The sequence below is a fragment of the Apodemus sylvaticus genome, chromosome 7, assembly GCF_947179515.1.
Source record: "Apodemus sylvaticus chromosome 7, mApoSyl1.1, whole genome shotgun sequence".
NCBI classification, from domain to species: Eukaryota; Metazoa; Chordata; class Mammalia; order Rodentia; family Muridae; genus Apodemus; species Apodemus sylvaticus.
In genome coordinates, this window is record NC_067478.1 from 120070213 (window position 1) to 120085647 (window position 15435).

The window sequence follows — 15435 nt, forward strand, 5'->3', positions numbered from 1 at the left end:
AGGGAGAGAGAGAGAGAGAAACAGCACAGCTCCCAGACACTCAAAGGCTGTTAGAGAACAAAGCAGGATTGGGCTTGAAACAAGACAGGTAGCCAGAGTAAGGCACCGTATACTACAACTGCCAAGCATACAAGGCTGCAGGGATGGATCTAAACGACAATTCAGTCAACAGAGGAAGGTGAGTCTTGCAGAGTGGGTCTGAGGAAGTAAACAGCAGCCTTGAGCACAAGGTGCACAACGCGGGCGGGTGCACAGAAGAATGCTTCACCTCCCTAGCGAAGCAAGGGTAGGAGGAGCCCGCCAAGGCAGCGCAGAGGGAGGCCAGCACCTCACTTTCCCAACCCTTCTGATCTACCGCCCACCTCTGCCTCTGGGCCGAGCACCCTTCCCAGCCAGCTTCCTTCTCACCTCCTGACTCCTCATCTCCTGGGCTATGGGGAGATTTTGAGATATTTATCTAAAGATAAAGATAAGGTTGGGAGAGAAGAAAAGAGCCCAAGCAAGAGGACTAAGGCGCAGACGCCAAGTTCAACGCTTGCTCTCTGGTCACCCACTTACTAGGTTCACATCTCTACACACGGCAGTCACCTGATGCCCCAGGCCCCTCTGCCTGCTAGATCATTGTGCAAACAGCATCCTGGTGGGCAGCCTACACATTTCCACCTTCTCGGCCACAGCAGAAATACAGTGATCACCAGCTTCACCCCCACACAGCCAGGCTGACCAGCACAGCCTGACCTGCTACCCCAATGCTGGAAGCCTCAAGAGAAACACACAAGCGAATGGCTCTGCAGAGCCAGTCTGGGCAAGCACAGGACTCGGGGGCTCCACAGCCACAGCCCGGAGCACCCAGGAAGGAGAGATGGCTCAGTGGTTAAGAGCACTCCCTGCTCTGCCAGAGGACTTAAATTTAGTTCTCAGCCTTGTATCAGGCAGCAGACAAGCACCTATAGCCTTAGTCCCAGGGACTCTCACAGCCGTGTACACACAGAGAGATAAAGAAAGTAAATAAACGGCTGCTAGTGGGATACACCTACCTTAGAGAATCAAAAGTTCAAGGCCAGGCTGGACTGTTTGCAAAAAAAAAAAAGTTTAAAAGGATGAGTTTCATGCTATTTATACTTTATCACAATAATAAAAATAAGTTAAGGTTTATATTTTTATAAATAATGTTAGTAGTAGGATTCCATAAGATATTTTAAGGCTTGTCAGACAATGTCTGGTACCTGCTGAATTCTCTAGTAAGTAGTAAATTATTATTAGCGCTGATGTTTTTACCGTGTACAGAAGAAACCCTGTCTGGGCCTGAGATGTGTGTTGGTTGGTAGAGTGCGGCCCAGCATGCACAACATGATAGCACACCCTGTAAGGCCTGCCCTTGGTAGGAGGAGGCAGGAGGAACAGAAGATGGAAGTCAACTTCAGCTACACAGGAAGTGTGAGACCAGCCTGGCATACACGAGACCCTGCCTCAAAAAGAAAATAAAGATGAAAACTTCCAAGAAGACAAAATACAGAGATAACTGGGGAAATAACTTTTTAGTATTTCTCCATGTAAATACTATTTCTTAAAAAAAATTTACAATGTAATATGTATACAATCTTGTAGTCATGACCCTTTTTTCTTTCCCGTACTTGTTTTACGAAAACAATCCCCAGGAGTAAGGGGCCTTTGCTGAAGGCAGGTACAGAGCGCGAGTGCAATCTGGGAGAACGCAGGGCCCAGCTGAGCAACTGATGCCCCTGCGCCCAGGGGCAGAGTGGAGGCTCAGCCAAGGCCTCCTGACCTGTGACCTGGCCTCCCTCCCTGCCTGGGAGGCCGGACAGCAGGGGACAGCATGGAGGAGAGACGCTGACTTCTAAGGAGTCTGAATGTATAGGTGTCAATGGGTTCCCACTTAGGTGAGGAGGCCCAGGGCTTGCCCAGTCAGGAGAGAGGAGCACGAGGAACAGAGAGGACCACTCGGAACAGAGAGGACCACTCTAGTCTCTTCATGTCCTGCAGGTTAAAGGTGAGAAAACTATAAAAGCGGTAAGCTTGGGAGAGGCTCTATGGGGAAGCTGTCTGCCAGTCGTGCACTGAGCTCCAGGATTAAGTTCTGTGCTGTCACCCATGGCAGGGTGGTGTCCCCGCGTCACCCATGCTCTGGCAAGTAGCCCCCAACAATGTCTCCAAGGCAGAGCAGCAAGTGGCTTCCCCAGAGCAGCAGGAATGAGGGCAGACGTCAGTCCTTCAGCCCGAAGCTGGGACCCTGATCTCTGATCTCACAGCATGCACTAAGCCCCACAAGCATATTAGAGCCCGCTCCCAATCCTATCTTGGCCAACAAAAGTTACTTATTTACTAGGAGCTCAGGACAGAACCAGGAGCCATCCGGAGCTGATTCAGAGGCACAATGAATCATCATCTGGTGCTGAGACAAGGGTCCTCACTGTATACATAACACAGAAACAACACTGGCCCAGTAGCATCTACAGGACACCGCCAAGTCTAGTTTCCTGAGTGCCTCTAGCAGAGAAATAATGCGTTTTAAAAAAGCAGTTCTACGAAAGCCCTCTGGATATGCTAGGAGAACACACCCCAAAATAACCCTCTCACAGCGCGCATGGGTAGTCGACAACGTTGACTCTTTAGAGTGCTGTGCTCCGGAGGGAGTTGGGGAATGAGTGTGTATCTCCCCAAAGGCAGCTGCTCCCGACACAGGCAATTCTATTTCCATCCCCACTTATACGTAATTATCCTCTAAAACCATGTTCTCCACAGGGGCCTGGGCAGAAGCACCATGCAGATAGCCTCCAAACACGGGGAGCCCCCTCTGTGAGTGCAGGAAGCAGGCCCAGCCACAGCCCACCGCTCAGGGGCCTTCCTCACACAGCGCCAGGCCGCCCTTTCCTTCCGAGGCTACAGGAGGAAATTCCTTGTCAGTTAGACACAGCGCCTTCCCTTCAGCTCTGAGTTAAGTCCTCAGCACATACACAAACTGACCCCACAGGCCTCAAGCAGGCCAAGCCAAACCTCACCTCAGGCTCTTCTTTTTAATGACACAAACTGGTTGTTTGTTTTGTTTGTTTTATAAAAACTATATGAGTTACAAAGTGAGACGGTCCTAGGCTCATGAGCGAAGAACACAGGACATTTCTGCTCTTTCCACGGGTCTCTACGAACATCCCTGGATGGTCAAGGCTAAACACGGCCCACTAACCAAGGGAGACGACTGGAGTTTGCTGCATCTTGGCTTTTCAGCTTGCAAAGATCTGGATGCTGAACTGAATTTGCACACTGAGTGCAGCATTTCCGACTTCTGCCTGAGACACTGACCACCTGAACTCTAAGGACAGTGCCCGCCGCTCTAAAATGGACTGGTCAGTTTGTGTATGTGCTGAGGACTTAACTCAGAGCTGAAGGGAAGGCGCTGTGTCTAACTGACAAGGAATTTCCTCCTGTAGCCTGTAGGGCAGGGGAGGGTATGGCCACCAAACCCTCAGTGCAACACCCTGCAAGCTCTGTCCACGCATACATGCCAGCCAAGCCGCATCCTCGCGCACATAGCGTATGTGAGGGGAGGTGGGCAGGCGAGAGTCAGGAAGAGCGTGGATCTGTGGTGAAGAAAAATCTAACTTCTCCCTATAGGCAAAAATACCTAAGTGCATAAGTGCATCCATACACAGTACACACACACACACACACAGTCTCTAGCTCTAAGGAAGAGCCCTCATACGGCAAGACTAACCCCGTACTAACTGCCCATTCTGTGCCTCTGGAGACCCTCACACCCGAGAGGCCGGGAGAACCTCAGGTGACAGCAGATGACAAAGGCCAGGAGAAGGAACAAGGAGCAGATACCCTGAGCCTGAGAACTGAGGCGGAATAAACCTATGTTGCTTAAGCAACCACCACGGTGCCGTGTCACAGCAGCTGTAGGACACCAGCACACTTACAAGATTCCCCTAGGCAGCCGTCAGCAGGACCAGGACCTTGGCTTCCTTCCTGCGCTCTAGATTCCCTATGGCAAGCACAGTGAAGACTCCGTAAAAACTTGCTGGGTGTTGGGTGAAACACAATCTGTCTAACAGGAAGCGGGTCCATGCGGCGAGGCTAATGTTCTAATGCCCCTCAGAGACAGACAGACAGGTCAGGAACTGGACCAGGAACTCATTCATCCGATTCACAACACTCACTTCCCACAAGCAGCCACCTCCTTCCTCCCTGAGGGCTGTCTCAGTAAAGACTGCAGTGGGTCGAGGGCAGGATCCAGCTGGCCTCTCCTTCCGTTATACCGTGACCTTGAATAGGCACCTTGCCCTGGGCGGCTCAGTGTCTTTATCTGTCAAATGCAGTGTGTAAGAAAAGCAGAGTGAATCTGCTCTCTCTCTACAGGTTAGCCATTTTAATCTGTGCTCGTTCAGAGGAGCCCGCGCCAAGGGGAGGCCTTGATTCCGCAGACTATTATTTAGGGCAATACCTTTGACACCTCCTGCACTTTGCTCTCAAGTCTCTCTCGAGCCGCAGGCCACTATTATTCCGTTTAGGTCTAAGGCTGTGGGTGGGGGAGGGAGATAGGTTTCTGGCTGTCCAGAAACTCACACAGTAGACTAGAAACAAGGCTGACCTTGAACTCAGAGAACACCCGCCTCTACCTCTGGAGTGCTGGGCTTAAAGGTGTACACCATCTTATTCCTCCTGTAGCATTAACTATCATGCACGTGCAGTCATGTCACAGTCTCTGTGACTGAAACTCTGCCTCCTCCAGAGGACCTCTCCATCTGTGCAGGGAACACTAGGACCTCACAGGCCCACACACTAAGCAGGACCTTCAGCAGGGCTGTCATTTTCCCATGGAGACACTAGCTGCACGGTGGAATGCTGGCCTTAGGTACCGCCTTCTCCACATTCACCCTGCAGGCCTCAGATATCCGGTTGGGGGGGATAAAAATCAGCAAACAAATGAGGGGCTTTGCATGAACCTGTCTGCACGCGTGCACATGCACACACAGAGTGGTGCAAACATTACGGACATGGTGGCTGACTGGGGACTGCTGGTGGAAGTGTGAGTGTGATAATCAGGCAGATATGAGCTGGAATTCCAACACCAGGGACAATTTTCTCCCTGGGACTTCAGTAACCTCAAGGCACAAGTAGACCCAGAGCACTAGAGCCTCGGGCAATAAATGACACAGCCAATACCGTCTACATCTGGAAACAGGTAACATGTGGACGCAAGCAGAAGATGTGGAAAGTCCCTACTCAGTCTCAGTCTGGCCAGCTGTGTGACATGAGACTCGTCACCATTCAGAGGTTCTACCAGTCACCTCAAAACAAACTAGAGAGCTTGTTCTGGGCCTTCCAACACCCAGTCTCTCTAAACGAAAGTGAAAAGGCCCTTGCACCTGGGGCACTGATGTACACAGAGGAGTTGTTTGCTGGTAACCGATGGGTTGCAGAGAGATGCCTGCGTTCCTCTCCTGCCAAGTCTCACAGACACCCTCCCACCTGCACCCCTCGCTGCTCCCATCTGCCTCTCGGCAGACATCTTCAGTCCTAGCCCTTTCAATGCTAGCAGGCCGTATATATTTTCATATGGAACCAACCAAATGTACACTCATTCACTTAAAAGCATTTACTGGGCACTTACTTGAGATGGCTCAGGAGGTAGAGGCGCTGGCCACACAAGCCTGACATCCTGAGTTTCGATTCCTGAAACCAATACAAAGATGGAAAGAGAAAACCAACTCCACACAGTTTTACTCTTAGCTCCACGCAAGCACCATGGGACCCACGCATGCACACGCATACACACACAATTAAGATTTTAAAACCGTTGCTAAGAAAGGAGTCTACACACAGAAGAAGTGGCTTCGGTCACTGAGTACCTGCTGGGGAGATGTCAAAGCTCTATGAACGAACACAGAGAATCCTCAATGACCCTGCAACTTACGACCTAGGTAAGCCCGGATCCCCAGTGAGGAAACTGAGGCCAGAAAGAGAACTAACTTTGCTCTAGTACTAGGATATAATAGACTTAGCCCTCCCACTTGATGAAGACTGAGCAGGAACTGGGTTGCAAAAAATCTGGGCTCTAGAGTCCCTTTCCCACCCCTCTGCCCCCGCCACCCCTACTCCAAACCTCTTTCAGCAGCAGAAGATTGAAATGTTCCAGTAAGCCAAAGTCTCTAAAGTCCAGGGCCCAGGCTGTGGGGACAGCCCAGAGGAGTCAAACTCGGGTACCAATCATCTCATCCATCAGCCTGCCGGCTACCTGTTAAGACTCCAGTGTCTCCCAAAGACCCCAGTACATGGCAAACTGTCACAACACGCCATAGCAAGCCAGTAGCAGGGAAGATAGCCACACAGGTAGAAAGCCATCTGCCTCACACAGACTCTCCACCACCAGGCTTTATGAACGCCACAGCATCTGGTTTTCGGATGCACAGTCTCCGGAAAGACCCGTCTCATTTGGTACTTACACAAACCCAGTTCCTCAGGGGAACACTTCAAGACACACCCAGGGGCCCTACACCAAGTTCCAAGTGTCCCTGTCACCATACCTAGCCTCTAGCAGAAATGGAAGGAATGTGAAACCAGGTCTGGCTCCCAGGTGCCACACTGCCACCCCTGGTGACACGGTGCCTACTCCAAGTCTTTCTGGGCTTCCCACAGCGATTCCTACAGGCCCGCCTACTCTGCAAGTTGAGATCTCAGCACTAAGATCCAAAGCTAAGCAATGGGTGTCCCGGCTTAACTGGCAACCGACAGAATGCTTACAAAACACAATCTACTTCTTCCGATCAGCATGTCAGCCAGTAGGAAAATGGGCAAACTCGTAAACTGTAGTAGAGATCAGGACATCTAAGATCACCACGGGTACAGCTGCTCCGAGGGGCTGGATTAACGTAAATGTCTGACGAATCAGAACAGAGAAACGCAGGCACCCTGATGCAGAGACATGGGTAAGTGGAAACCTCATGAGCTAGTTCATCTGCCTGTCCATCAACAGGAAACCAATTCGGAAACGATACACCTGTATCATATGTTGTAGGCAAAAGAACAGAAACTAGCTACATTGTAAACAACTTCGCAATATAAAAATAAGGAAGATGGTGGGCCGGTGCATCTGATCAGATCTAGGCTTGTAAAACGTAGAAATTCTTATGCCCACGTGTCTAAATAGGCAGACAAACAGCTTCAAGCTCCTCACCTAACTGCTAAAACCAGTTACGGCAGACGGACCGCTGGAGGGGGAGGGGACACCTGGAGAGGGTTGCAGTGTCAACACGGTGGCTCTTCCTTCCACATGGGAAGGGGTGGAGGATGGGAGCAGACTCGCACAGACCACCTGGGTCATCCATGAAAGCAAGTGGCCTCCTGTAAACAGCTCCAGACAGACAGACTCCCCCTCTGTCGACTTGCACCCCAAGGCAGCGCATGTTTCCACACTGTACTCAAGGAGAAACTAAAGAGATCCTTGCCTAATATCTGAGCCTTGACAACAAGTCAAATTGGGATTGACAGGGTTAAGGAGAGCTGTGGCCTTTCCTACCCTCAACCTGCCATCCCTGGATGCACCAGTTCTGGGCCTATCCTCAAATGCACACACAGTGTCAAAAGAGAATCTCCTTCAGACGGCAGAGGGGAGGGCTTTCACCACAGCCCACTAAGCACCCCTCAGGCAACGGCTGAGGGCTCTGGACAAACTCTACCTTCCCAACTGAGAGGCTGTGTGCCAGTGCCTGCGTTAGGGAGAGAGCCAAGACTGGCAGAGAAGCCTGCTCAGTGGAGTCCCTCCGATCCAGCAAGCAGCCCAGGAATCTCTTCCCTCACTCCGGAAACCCAAATTGTATCAGTCAGTATACAAATCGGACGTCTCATCCAACAGAGCTGCGTTAGCACAGAAAGAGAGAAATCATCGGTATCCTGGCTAAATGTATATTTGTTCTCCCTGCTCGCCAGAGTCACAACACTGCTGTAGTGGATTTAAACATCTGACAGGTATCTTTTCTGATTCTTGGTAATAATTAAAACAAACAAACCCCAACACACACACACACTTCAAAAAAAAATCTAGCAAAGAGGCTTTGCTGCAGACATAATAAACAAGAAGTAGGCACGATCGCTACTGTCTGCAGTGAGTGCGCCCTTCTCCAGCCGGGCCTCAGCACCCAGTCAAGGATGCTGTCCGTCCTTGTACACCATTGTGGGTATCAGAGAGAGGCCACTGAGTACAAGGACGCAAGGTCACCAAGTCAAAGAGAACGCCAGCAGTGAGGTGGGCCAGCAGTGAGGTGGGCCTGCACGTCGTGTCCACCGGTGGAGACTGCGGCGACACGGGCTGAGGAGCAGGGCGGTGAGGTCCAACTGCTCCCTCACAAATGAAGAGGGCCGAGAAAGCCAGGCCCCGGTCGACTGCGCTCCTGCCTGACCAGCACAAGAACAAACAGGAATGAATGCAACCCAGAAAACACACAGCCAGAAGCAGTCCACTACCATCTCTGGCCCAGACTAGGGGCACAGGGCGCTCGAACAGCGTGTTCCACTGAAATCTCCAGTCACCCTCGTCCCAGGGCTCAGAATCTGCTTCAGACTGGTCAAGCTCTGCGGCACAGGCTGCGGTCTTAGAGGAAGATAACCTCCACTCCTTAGAGTTGGCTACCAATCACAGGATACACACTGTTACTTTTTCCCCAGCAACCTCACACAGCACACATAGAGAACTGAGGACTAACCCATCTGCTTGGGGGCCAGCTGGCAATTACTAGATTGTAAACTTCTTCTAAACTAGGCTTTATCCTTCTAGCAAGTTCCATTTGAATTCTTAAATATTATTCCTAAGTGGGTCTTGATAGCCCCACCTCATTTTTTTTTTTTTTGGTTATCCTAAATAGTGATGATTCTTTTTTTTTTAATTAAGTATATTCTTTACTTACACTTCAAATGTTGTCCCTTTTCCTGGTCCCCCTGCCCCCCGAAAATCTCATAAGCCATCTCCCCTTTCCCAAACAATCCACCCCTGCTTCCCTGTCCTGGTATTCCTCTACACTACAGTATCAAATCTTTCCAGGACCAAGGGCCTCTCCCCGATTTGGTGTCCAACAATATCATCCTCTGCTGCCGATGTGTCTGGGGCCATGGGTACTATCTGGTTGATGGTTTTGTCCCTGGGAGCTCTGGGAGTACTGGGTGACTCATATTGTTGTTCCTCCTATGGTGCTGCAAAACCCCTTCAGCTCCTTGGATTCTTTTTCTAGCTCCCCCATTGGGGACCCTGTGCTCAGTTCAATGGCTGGCTGAGAGTGTCCCCCTCTGTATTTGTCATGCACTAGCAGAGCCTCCCAGGTGACAGCTATATCCAGCTCCAGTCAGCAAGCACTCGTGGGCATCCACAATAGTGTCTGGGTTTTGTAACTGTATATAGGATGCATCCCTGGGTGTGGTAGTCTCTGGATGGTCTTTCCCTCAGACTCTGCTCAACCTCTGTCTTTGTATCTCCTTCTGTGGGTATCCCCACCCCCCTTCTACAAAGGATCCAGGATCCATACTTTGTTCTTCCTTCTTCTTGGACATCATTTCCCACCTCAATTCTGAGACGTTCTTAGACATGCTAAGGTCAGAGGGCAGCAGCAAAGGCCTTTCAGGTCAGACTCAGACAGCTGTCTCTAGCAAGGGCCCAAGAGAAGCAATGCATGCTGCTGCAGCTTCCTTCCCAGCGTCCTCAGTTCCACAGCTCAAGGCTCTGAGGATGAGGAGCAGGAAAGGTTTCCTCTCTGAACTCCATCATCCAGAGAGACCAAGACCTTCCCATTCGGTGTGCATCTGAAAGGATAGAAAATACAGCCTAACTCTAATGACCCCAAGAAATCAGGAGTTTAAAATGCTATCTCGCTTTATTAGAAACTAGGTAAAAGGTCACATTCCAGAGCCCGCCCTTTGTTTAGAGCTAGCAGAAAGGCCTTAAATAGGTGATCCTGGCCCCATAGGGTAACTGGAAATGGGTTAAGCTTATCTTGCTTCTGTAAACTTAAGCCATTACCCCTAAGCAGGAGTTCACGCAGTTGTAGACATTATAGGAAACTAATTGGTCCACTGAGCGCGGGCTCCGATAATTTAAACTGATTGGCCTAAAAACTATGGAGTGGTACAAATTGATTGGCTCACAATTCGAGGGCTCTCCATGCTAAGAAATGATTGGTTTGTGATTTGCGGGCTCTGCCGTAAACTTATAAAAGCTGTCGCAATTCAGCACTTGGGGTCCATAGTCTTCTAACCCTGCGTAGTGTGCACGGCTATGGAACCCAGAATTCTGGAATAAAGAAATCCTCATGCTATTGCATTGAGACCGTTTCTTGCGAGTGATTTAGGTGTTGCCTTCCGGGGTGTGGGGTTCTGGGGCACCCTCGGTTTTTGGGGGTCTTACACATCCTGTGCACCGCAGGGCCACAGCATCATGGTTTTACCTGGGCTATGTCTTGAGCCCACTGTACTAATAGACTCTTCTCCACTAATTTCCACTTGCTGTGTTTCATACTCCACACAGCCCGCTGAACAATCTTCCTTGATAGAGTTAACCTTCTTTCCTTGAGGAAACTCCCAAACCACAAGACAAAGGCTCTATCCTATCCCCAGTAGAGTGAGCACAGCCCTCCCTGCCCAGAACTGACGTAAGCACAGGCCGTGGTTAAAGACTATTTGTCGGACACGTGTCCCTGAGCCATCACGACACCTGTGCCAGCCTACAAGCATGCTTCTGAACCTTGGAGAGAGCAAGAGCAGCCTTTCATATCTACAGGGTACATACAGGCATCTGTGAACCGTCACACCACTGTGCTTTATTAATTATGGGCCGCCATAACCTGCCATCAGTTCTGCTGTCAGGACCATATCCTGTCAGTGAGCATCCTACACCTGTCCCCAGCCTGGCTCGGTGTGCTGCGTGCCCTAACTCCTCACCAGCTCTGCATGATCAGTAAGAATTAACCCCAGAGAACAGAAGGCAGAGGCAAGCTCTCAAGTGTAGAAACTAGGCTCTCAAAATGGAAAGGAAACCAAAAGTAAACTCATTATTAAAATAATGTGAGAACAGTGAAGGCACAGGTCAAAACATAAATCCCCGGGATGTTTCAACCTCATTCGTTTCCACAATTTAGGAGGGTGACATTTCAAAGACTCACAATGAAGACACTTCCATGATTTAAAAACTATTTCTTTTTAAAATATCTTTGGGGAAACTAGGAGGTAGACCGACTAGATCCTGATAAAAAATCCTGGCATCCGTCACAACAAACACTCTCTTGGAATTTAATTTCCTTTTCTGCACAATTGACTACAGAATTTCACTAATGTTGCCACTAAGGCGAGTCACAATCTGCCTAGAGCACAAAACTTGGAAGCCCAGCAGGGCGGGCGGCTTCCAGGAGAAGGTGGACAGTGGCCGGTATCTCCCTCAGTTCCACATCTGACTACAGTCCCCCCCTCACAGTCAGCCTCCTCCCTCCTCACCTTATCCAGAACCCCTCCCCCGCAAAACTCCATTATCTTTTCCTAGTGCAAAAATGGAGAGAAATCTACAAAATGAGGCGGGGCAGGGAACAGCTAAAACCACAACCAACTTCCAACCTGCCCTTTCTGGCTTCTGGTTTTGTTCAGTTCCTTTCTTGAATCCATCCATAGCCCAAGGCCCTGGAATGTTCTCTGTGTGTGCTTGCGATTGGTGTGGGGAGGCAAAAGCCAGAGGAATTATTCATAAGGACAAAAATGTACTTTAAAAAGCCTTTCTCCCCTGAGGACAATTCCTACAGGAAGACTTAATCAACCCCATTATCTGGAGAGCCTGAGCAAGGAGAGAGAGGAGGGGCCAGCCTGCAGCAGCCTTGGGTTCACAGGTGAGGGAAAGCAGCAGGGCTCAGACTTGAGAGGGGCAGATTGCGGCCCAGAGGCGGGGCCGACAGCTCAGGGGTTACAGGGGCCGCAATACCTCCAGGATCACCACATAGGTAGGTTCCAGGGTCCTCAGGTGTTTAAGGCCCGACATCCTGAATCAGAGAGCATGCAGCGTTCCCTCATGTTCTCACTGAGAGATCACAACCTTGTAAACTAGTAAGAATTCCTTTCCCGTCCCCGCAAGCTGCTCTCTGGGCACAGAGATGCTACCGTGACACAGAACTGTGCCTCATGGCTTCGCTTCTTCACCAACGAACTGACGCCCACTCCGCTTCACGGAGTCTAAAGAGCAGCAGAGGCTCAAACGGAAACTAACCTGAAAACACGATTCTTGTTTCAAGAATCTAGCGGTCTCTGTATGGTCATCTTCACGCATGCGCACACTCTACAGCTACCTTAAGGACTGAACGTAATTAGTGAAGCCCTATGTTTTTAAGTATCATTGTACCACTATCTTAAACTAAAGAGATAATCATCTACTGCCACTTCCAAGACACTAACGAAATTGTTTCGAGGATTACAGAGAAGGACATGGTCAAAGCAAAGCCGATTTGGATTCCGAAAGCTGAAAATGGAAGTGGACAGGAGAAAAACATTCCGTTATGATAAAACAGGAAAATCTCCCCTAGGGCTGGAGAGATAGTTCAGCGGCTAAGAGCACTGATTGCTCTTCCAGAGGTCATTCCCAGCAACCACATGGTGGCTCACAACCATCTGTAAGGAGATCTGATGCCCTCTTCTGGTGTGTCTGAAGACAGCAACAGTGTATTCATATACATTAAAATAAATAAATAAATCTTGAAAGAAAGAAAGGAAAGGAAAGGAAAGGAAAGGAAAGGAAAGGAAGGAAAGAAAGAAAGAAAGAAAGAAAGAAAGAAAGAAAGAAAGAAAGAAAGAAAGAAAGAAAGAAAGAAAGAAAGAAAGAAAGAAAGAAAGAAAGAAAGAGATACCCACCCCTCACCTTACAACACTTAGGCTTGATCATTAACAAGCTGCTTAGCCCAATTATTTTGATTGCCCTCAGGACCCAAAACCTGTTTCCCAAGTCTGGGTGAGGGGCTGCCCCAGCAGACACCAAGGAATAAGTGGAGTAGACACCGCATAACTACGATTTATACTGAGCTATACCCAAGCGTACCTCATGCGTACGTATTTACTACTCAGACTTGGAAGAAATCAGCTCAGTTCAGAAACACCACATGCAATGGTAAACCAGGCTACTACTTCTAAAGCCGGACCAGAAGAGGTAGGTGGCACGGATGCAGCTACACAGCATGAGATCTGGGCATGCCCCTCAGGAAGGGCCCCATCATGCCAGCTGAGTGACCACCCCAGTCCGAGGCTAAAATAAGCAGTCCGTGCCCACGGGTGGCATGTTCTCAGCGCTAGAAGCGACTTTATAGCAAAGACGAACTGGCAGGCCATAATTCCCACTACCTGCACGAGTACAGCACTCCAGTGTACACCTAGTACCAATTACGACTTCCTTGCTTTGTGTGTTCCATCTTTTTAGCTCCTGTTTTCTTTAAAGCTATCCTAATGTCTTCCTGAGGGCAAGTAGAAATATTTGTGCAAATAGGAGACTGCAAGTCAGGCAAGGCTCCCTCGGAAACCTCCGCCAGCCTCCTATAAATTATCTTTTTTTTTTTTTCTCCTGTTACACAGAAAGAACACTGAGGTCCACAGGGCTTACCCAAGGTCATGTCCTGTTGACACATCTAGAACCTCCCACGGGCTCAGGAGGCCCATGGCCTGGCTATGTTCTACTGCACTCAACGTGGCATGGAGGTGGCTTGAATACCAAGCTTATCGGGGAGGGGGCATCAAGTTCATCAAGGAACACTACATAGGTTGTTCTAATAACACATGGGCATCTGTTGAAACCTTGTTTGGGAAGTGGCCAGCGGCAGACAGAAAATCAGAGGCCATGTCTTCTAGCCACACACTATGCCTAGATGTGCTGTGCAGCTTTGAGCAGCTGCTGGCCCAGCCCGGAGAATCTCTTAAACGCTAGGGGGCCCGGAGTTGCGCGCTGAGCCGGGACTGAGAGCTTGGGTGGGTGTGCGTGCTTCATGCGGTCCCATCCCACTCTTTCGGAACACCCTGCACACATACCGTCCACTCCGCGGCCCGCTCAACTTCCCCAGGACCAACGCACCGCAGTGGGAGGGGCGCTCCCGGAGCCCGCGACGCAGGAAACCATGCTCAGCTCCTTCCCCACGGGGACCCCGAACGCCACGAGGGGTCCCCAACTCTCGGCCGGGCCCCTGGGCCGCAGCGGGAAAGAGGCCAGCCCGTCCCCGCCGCCCCGCTGGGGTCCCCGCCACCCGCAGCCACCTGCAAACGCGCGCCCCTCTGCGGGCCGCGCGGGGCCGCCTTCCCGCGCGGGGCCTCTGCCGCCCGCGCCGCACTTCCCGCCCGGTCCCCGAGGCCAGCGCGCCGCCCCAACTTTTCCCGGCCCGGCCCGGAAGGCGCGGCGGGGAGCGCAGAGCCGTCCCGCCCGCCAGCGCGCACCACCCGCGGCGCCCCGGCCTCCCGCACCCGCGCGCCGAGGCCCCGCTCGGAGCCGCGCGGTCCCCGCAGCCCCCGCGCCCACCTGCCGCCGCCGCGCACGGCCGGGTACGTGGCAGGGGCCGCCGCTTGCCCGCCTCGCCTCTGCTCGCGCCTCGCGGGCGGCTCCGGGGCGCAGGACCGCGGCGCCAGGCGCCCTCTGCCGCCGGGAAGCCGAATCCTGCTCCCTAACCCTAACGCGGGGCCGGACCACGCGGCACCCTGCACCCTGCGGACGCCCCGCAGGCCGGAGCCGCTCGCGTTGCGGTCACGCCCAAGGGGCAGCCAGGCTTGAAGCAGCCTGTGTCGGTGAACCTGTGAAGGGGAAGCGGAGGTCTGGGTTGCAAAAGCGAAGTGCTTTCTTGCGTGCTCAACTGCCTTCAGGCCAGGTACACTCAGATGCGCCTCCGCCATTGTTGAGGGGAGAAGGGAAGGTTTAGGGTCCCCGTTCTTGAGAATGGGGATTACGTTCTACTGGGCGCAGCTAATTTAGGCCTGCCCTGTCAAGCGGACGGTGATCGGAGGCACTGGCTTCCTTCCCCACATGGTCACCCTTGAAGGAACTGTGTAGCCCTTGAGTACATTCATACCTGGTGCAGGTTAGAGAGCAGGTTGGTACCCAATGGCAGAAGTTTGTTCTGTGACCTGTGCCTGGGGCTTATGAGGAAGCAAAATACAATCACAGACCTCCTCCCCCTCCTAGCCAAGCAGACTTTCATATCCTCAAGGGGATGTTCCCACCTGGGTTTGTTGATGGTAAATTACACATGTTCAGCTTGTCATAAATAAAATGGGATTCCTTGCCCCTTATCAGCATTAAAGCCCCAAAAGGCCCTAAGCTAAATGTCATTAAGGACTTTCAGCCAAGCACATTTAGGTTTTAAATCAGCCACTTAAACGTTGAGAAGTCTTAGGAAAGCTAATCTCCTTTGGCCAAAAATGAACTCATCTATA

At 51.2% G+C, this 15435-nt stretch overlaps 1 protein-coding gene across 10 annotated transcripts in view; it reads right to left on the bottom strand.

Annotated features, from left to right (window-relative positions):
- The window catches only part of Smco4 (single-pass membrane protein with coiled-coil domains 4), a 53797-nt gene extending 38708 nt beyond the window's left edge, over positions 1–15089 (bottom strand). The window contains exons 1-2 of one of the 10 annotated variants that reach the window (XM_052189069.1): positions 14528–14650; positions 5633–5694 (exon numbers count right to left, since the gene is read on the bottom strand). The gene's annotated coding sequence lies outside the window, so the exon portion shown is untranslated. The other 9 variants (XM_052189066.1, XM_052189070.1, XM_052189067.1 and 6 more) reach the window with 9 other exon arrangements.
- Between the last annotated feature and the right edge of the window lie 346 nt (positions 15090–15435).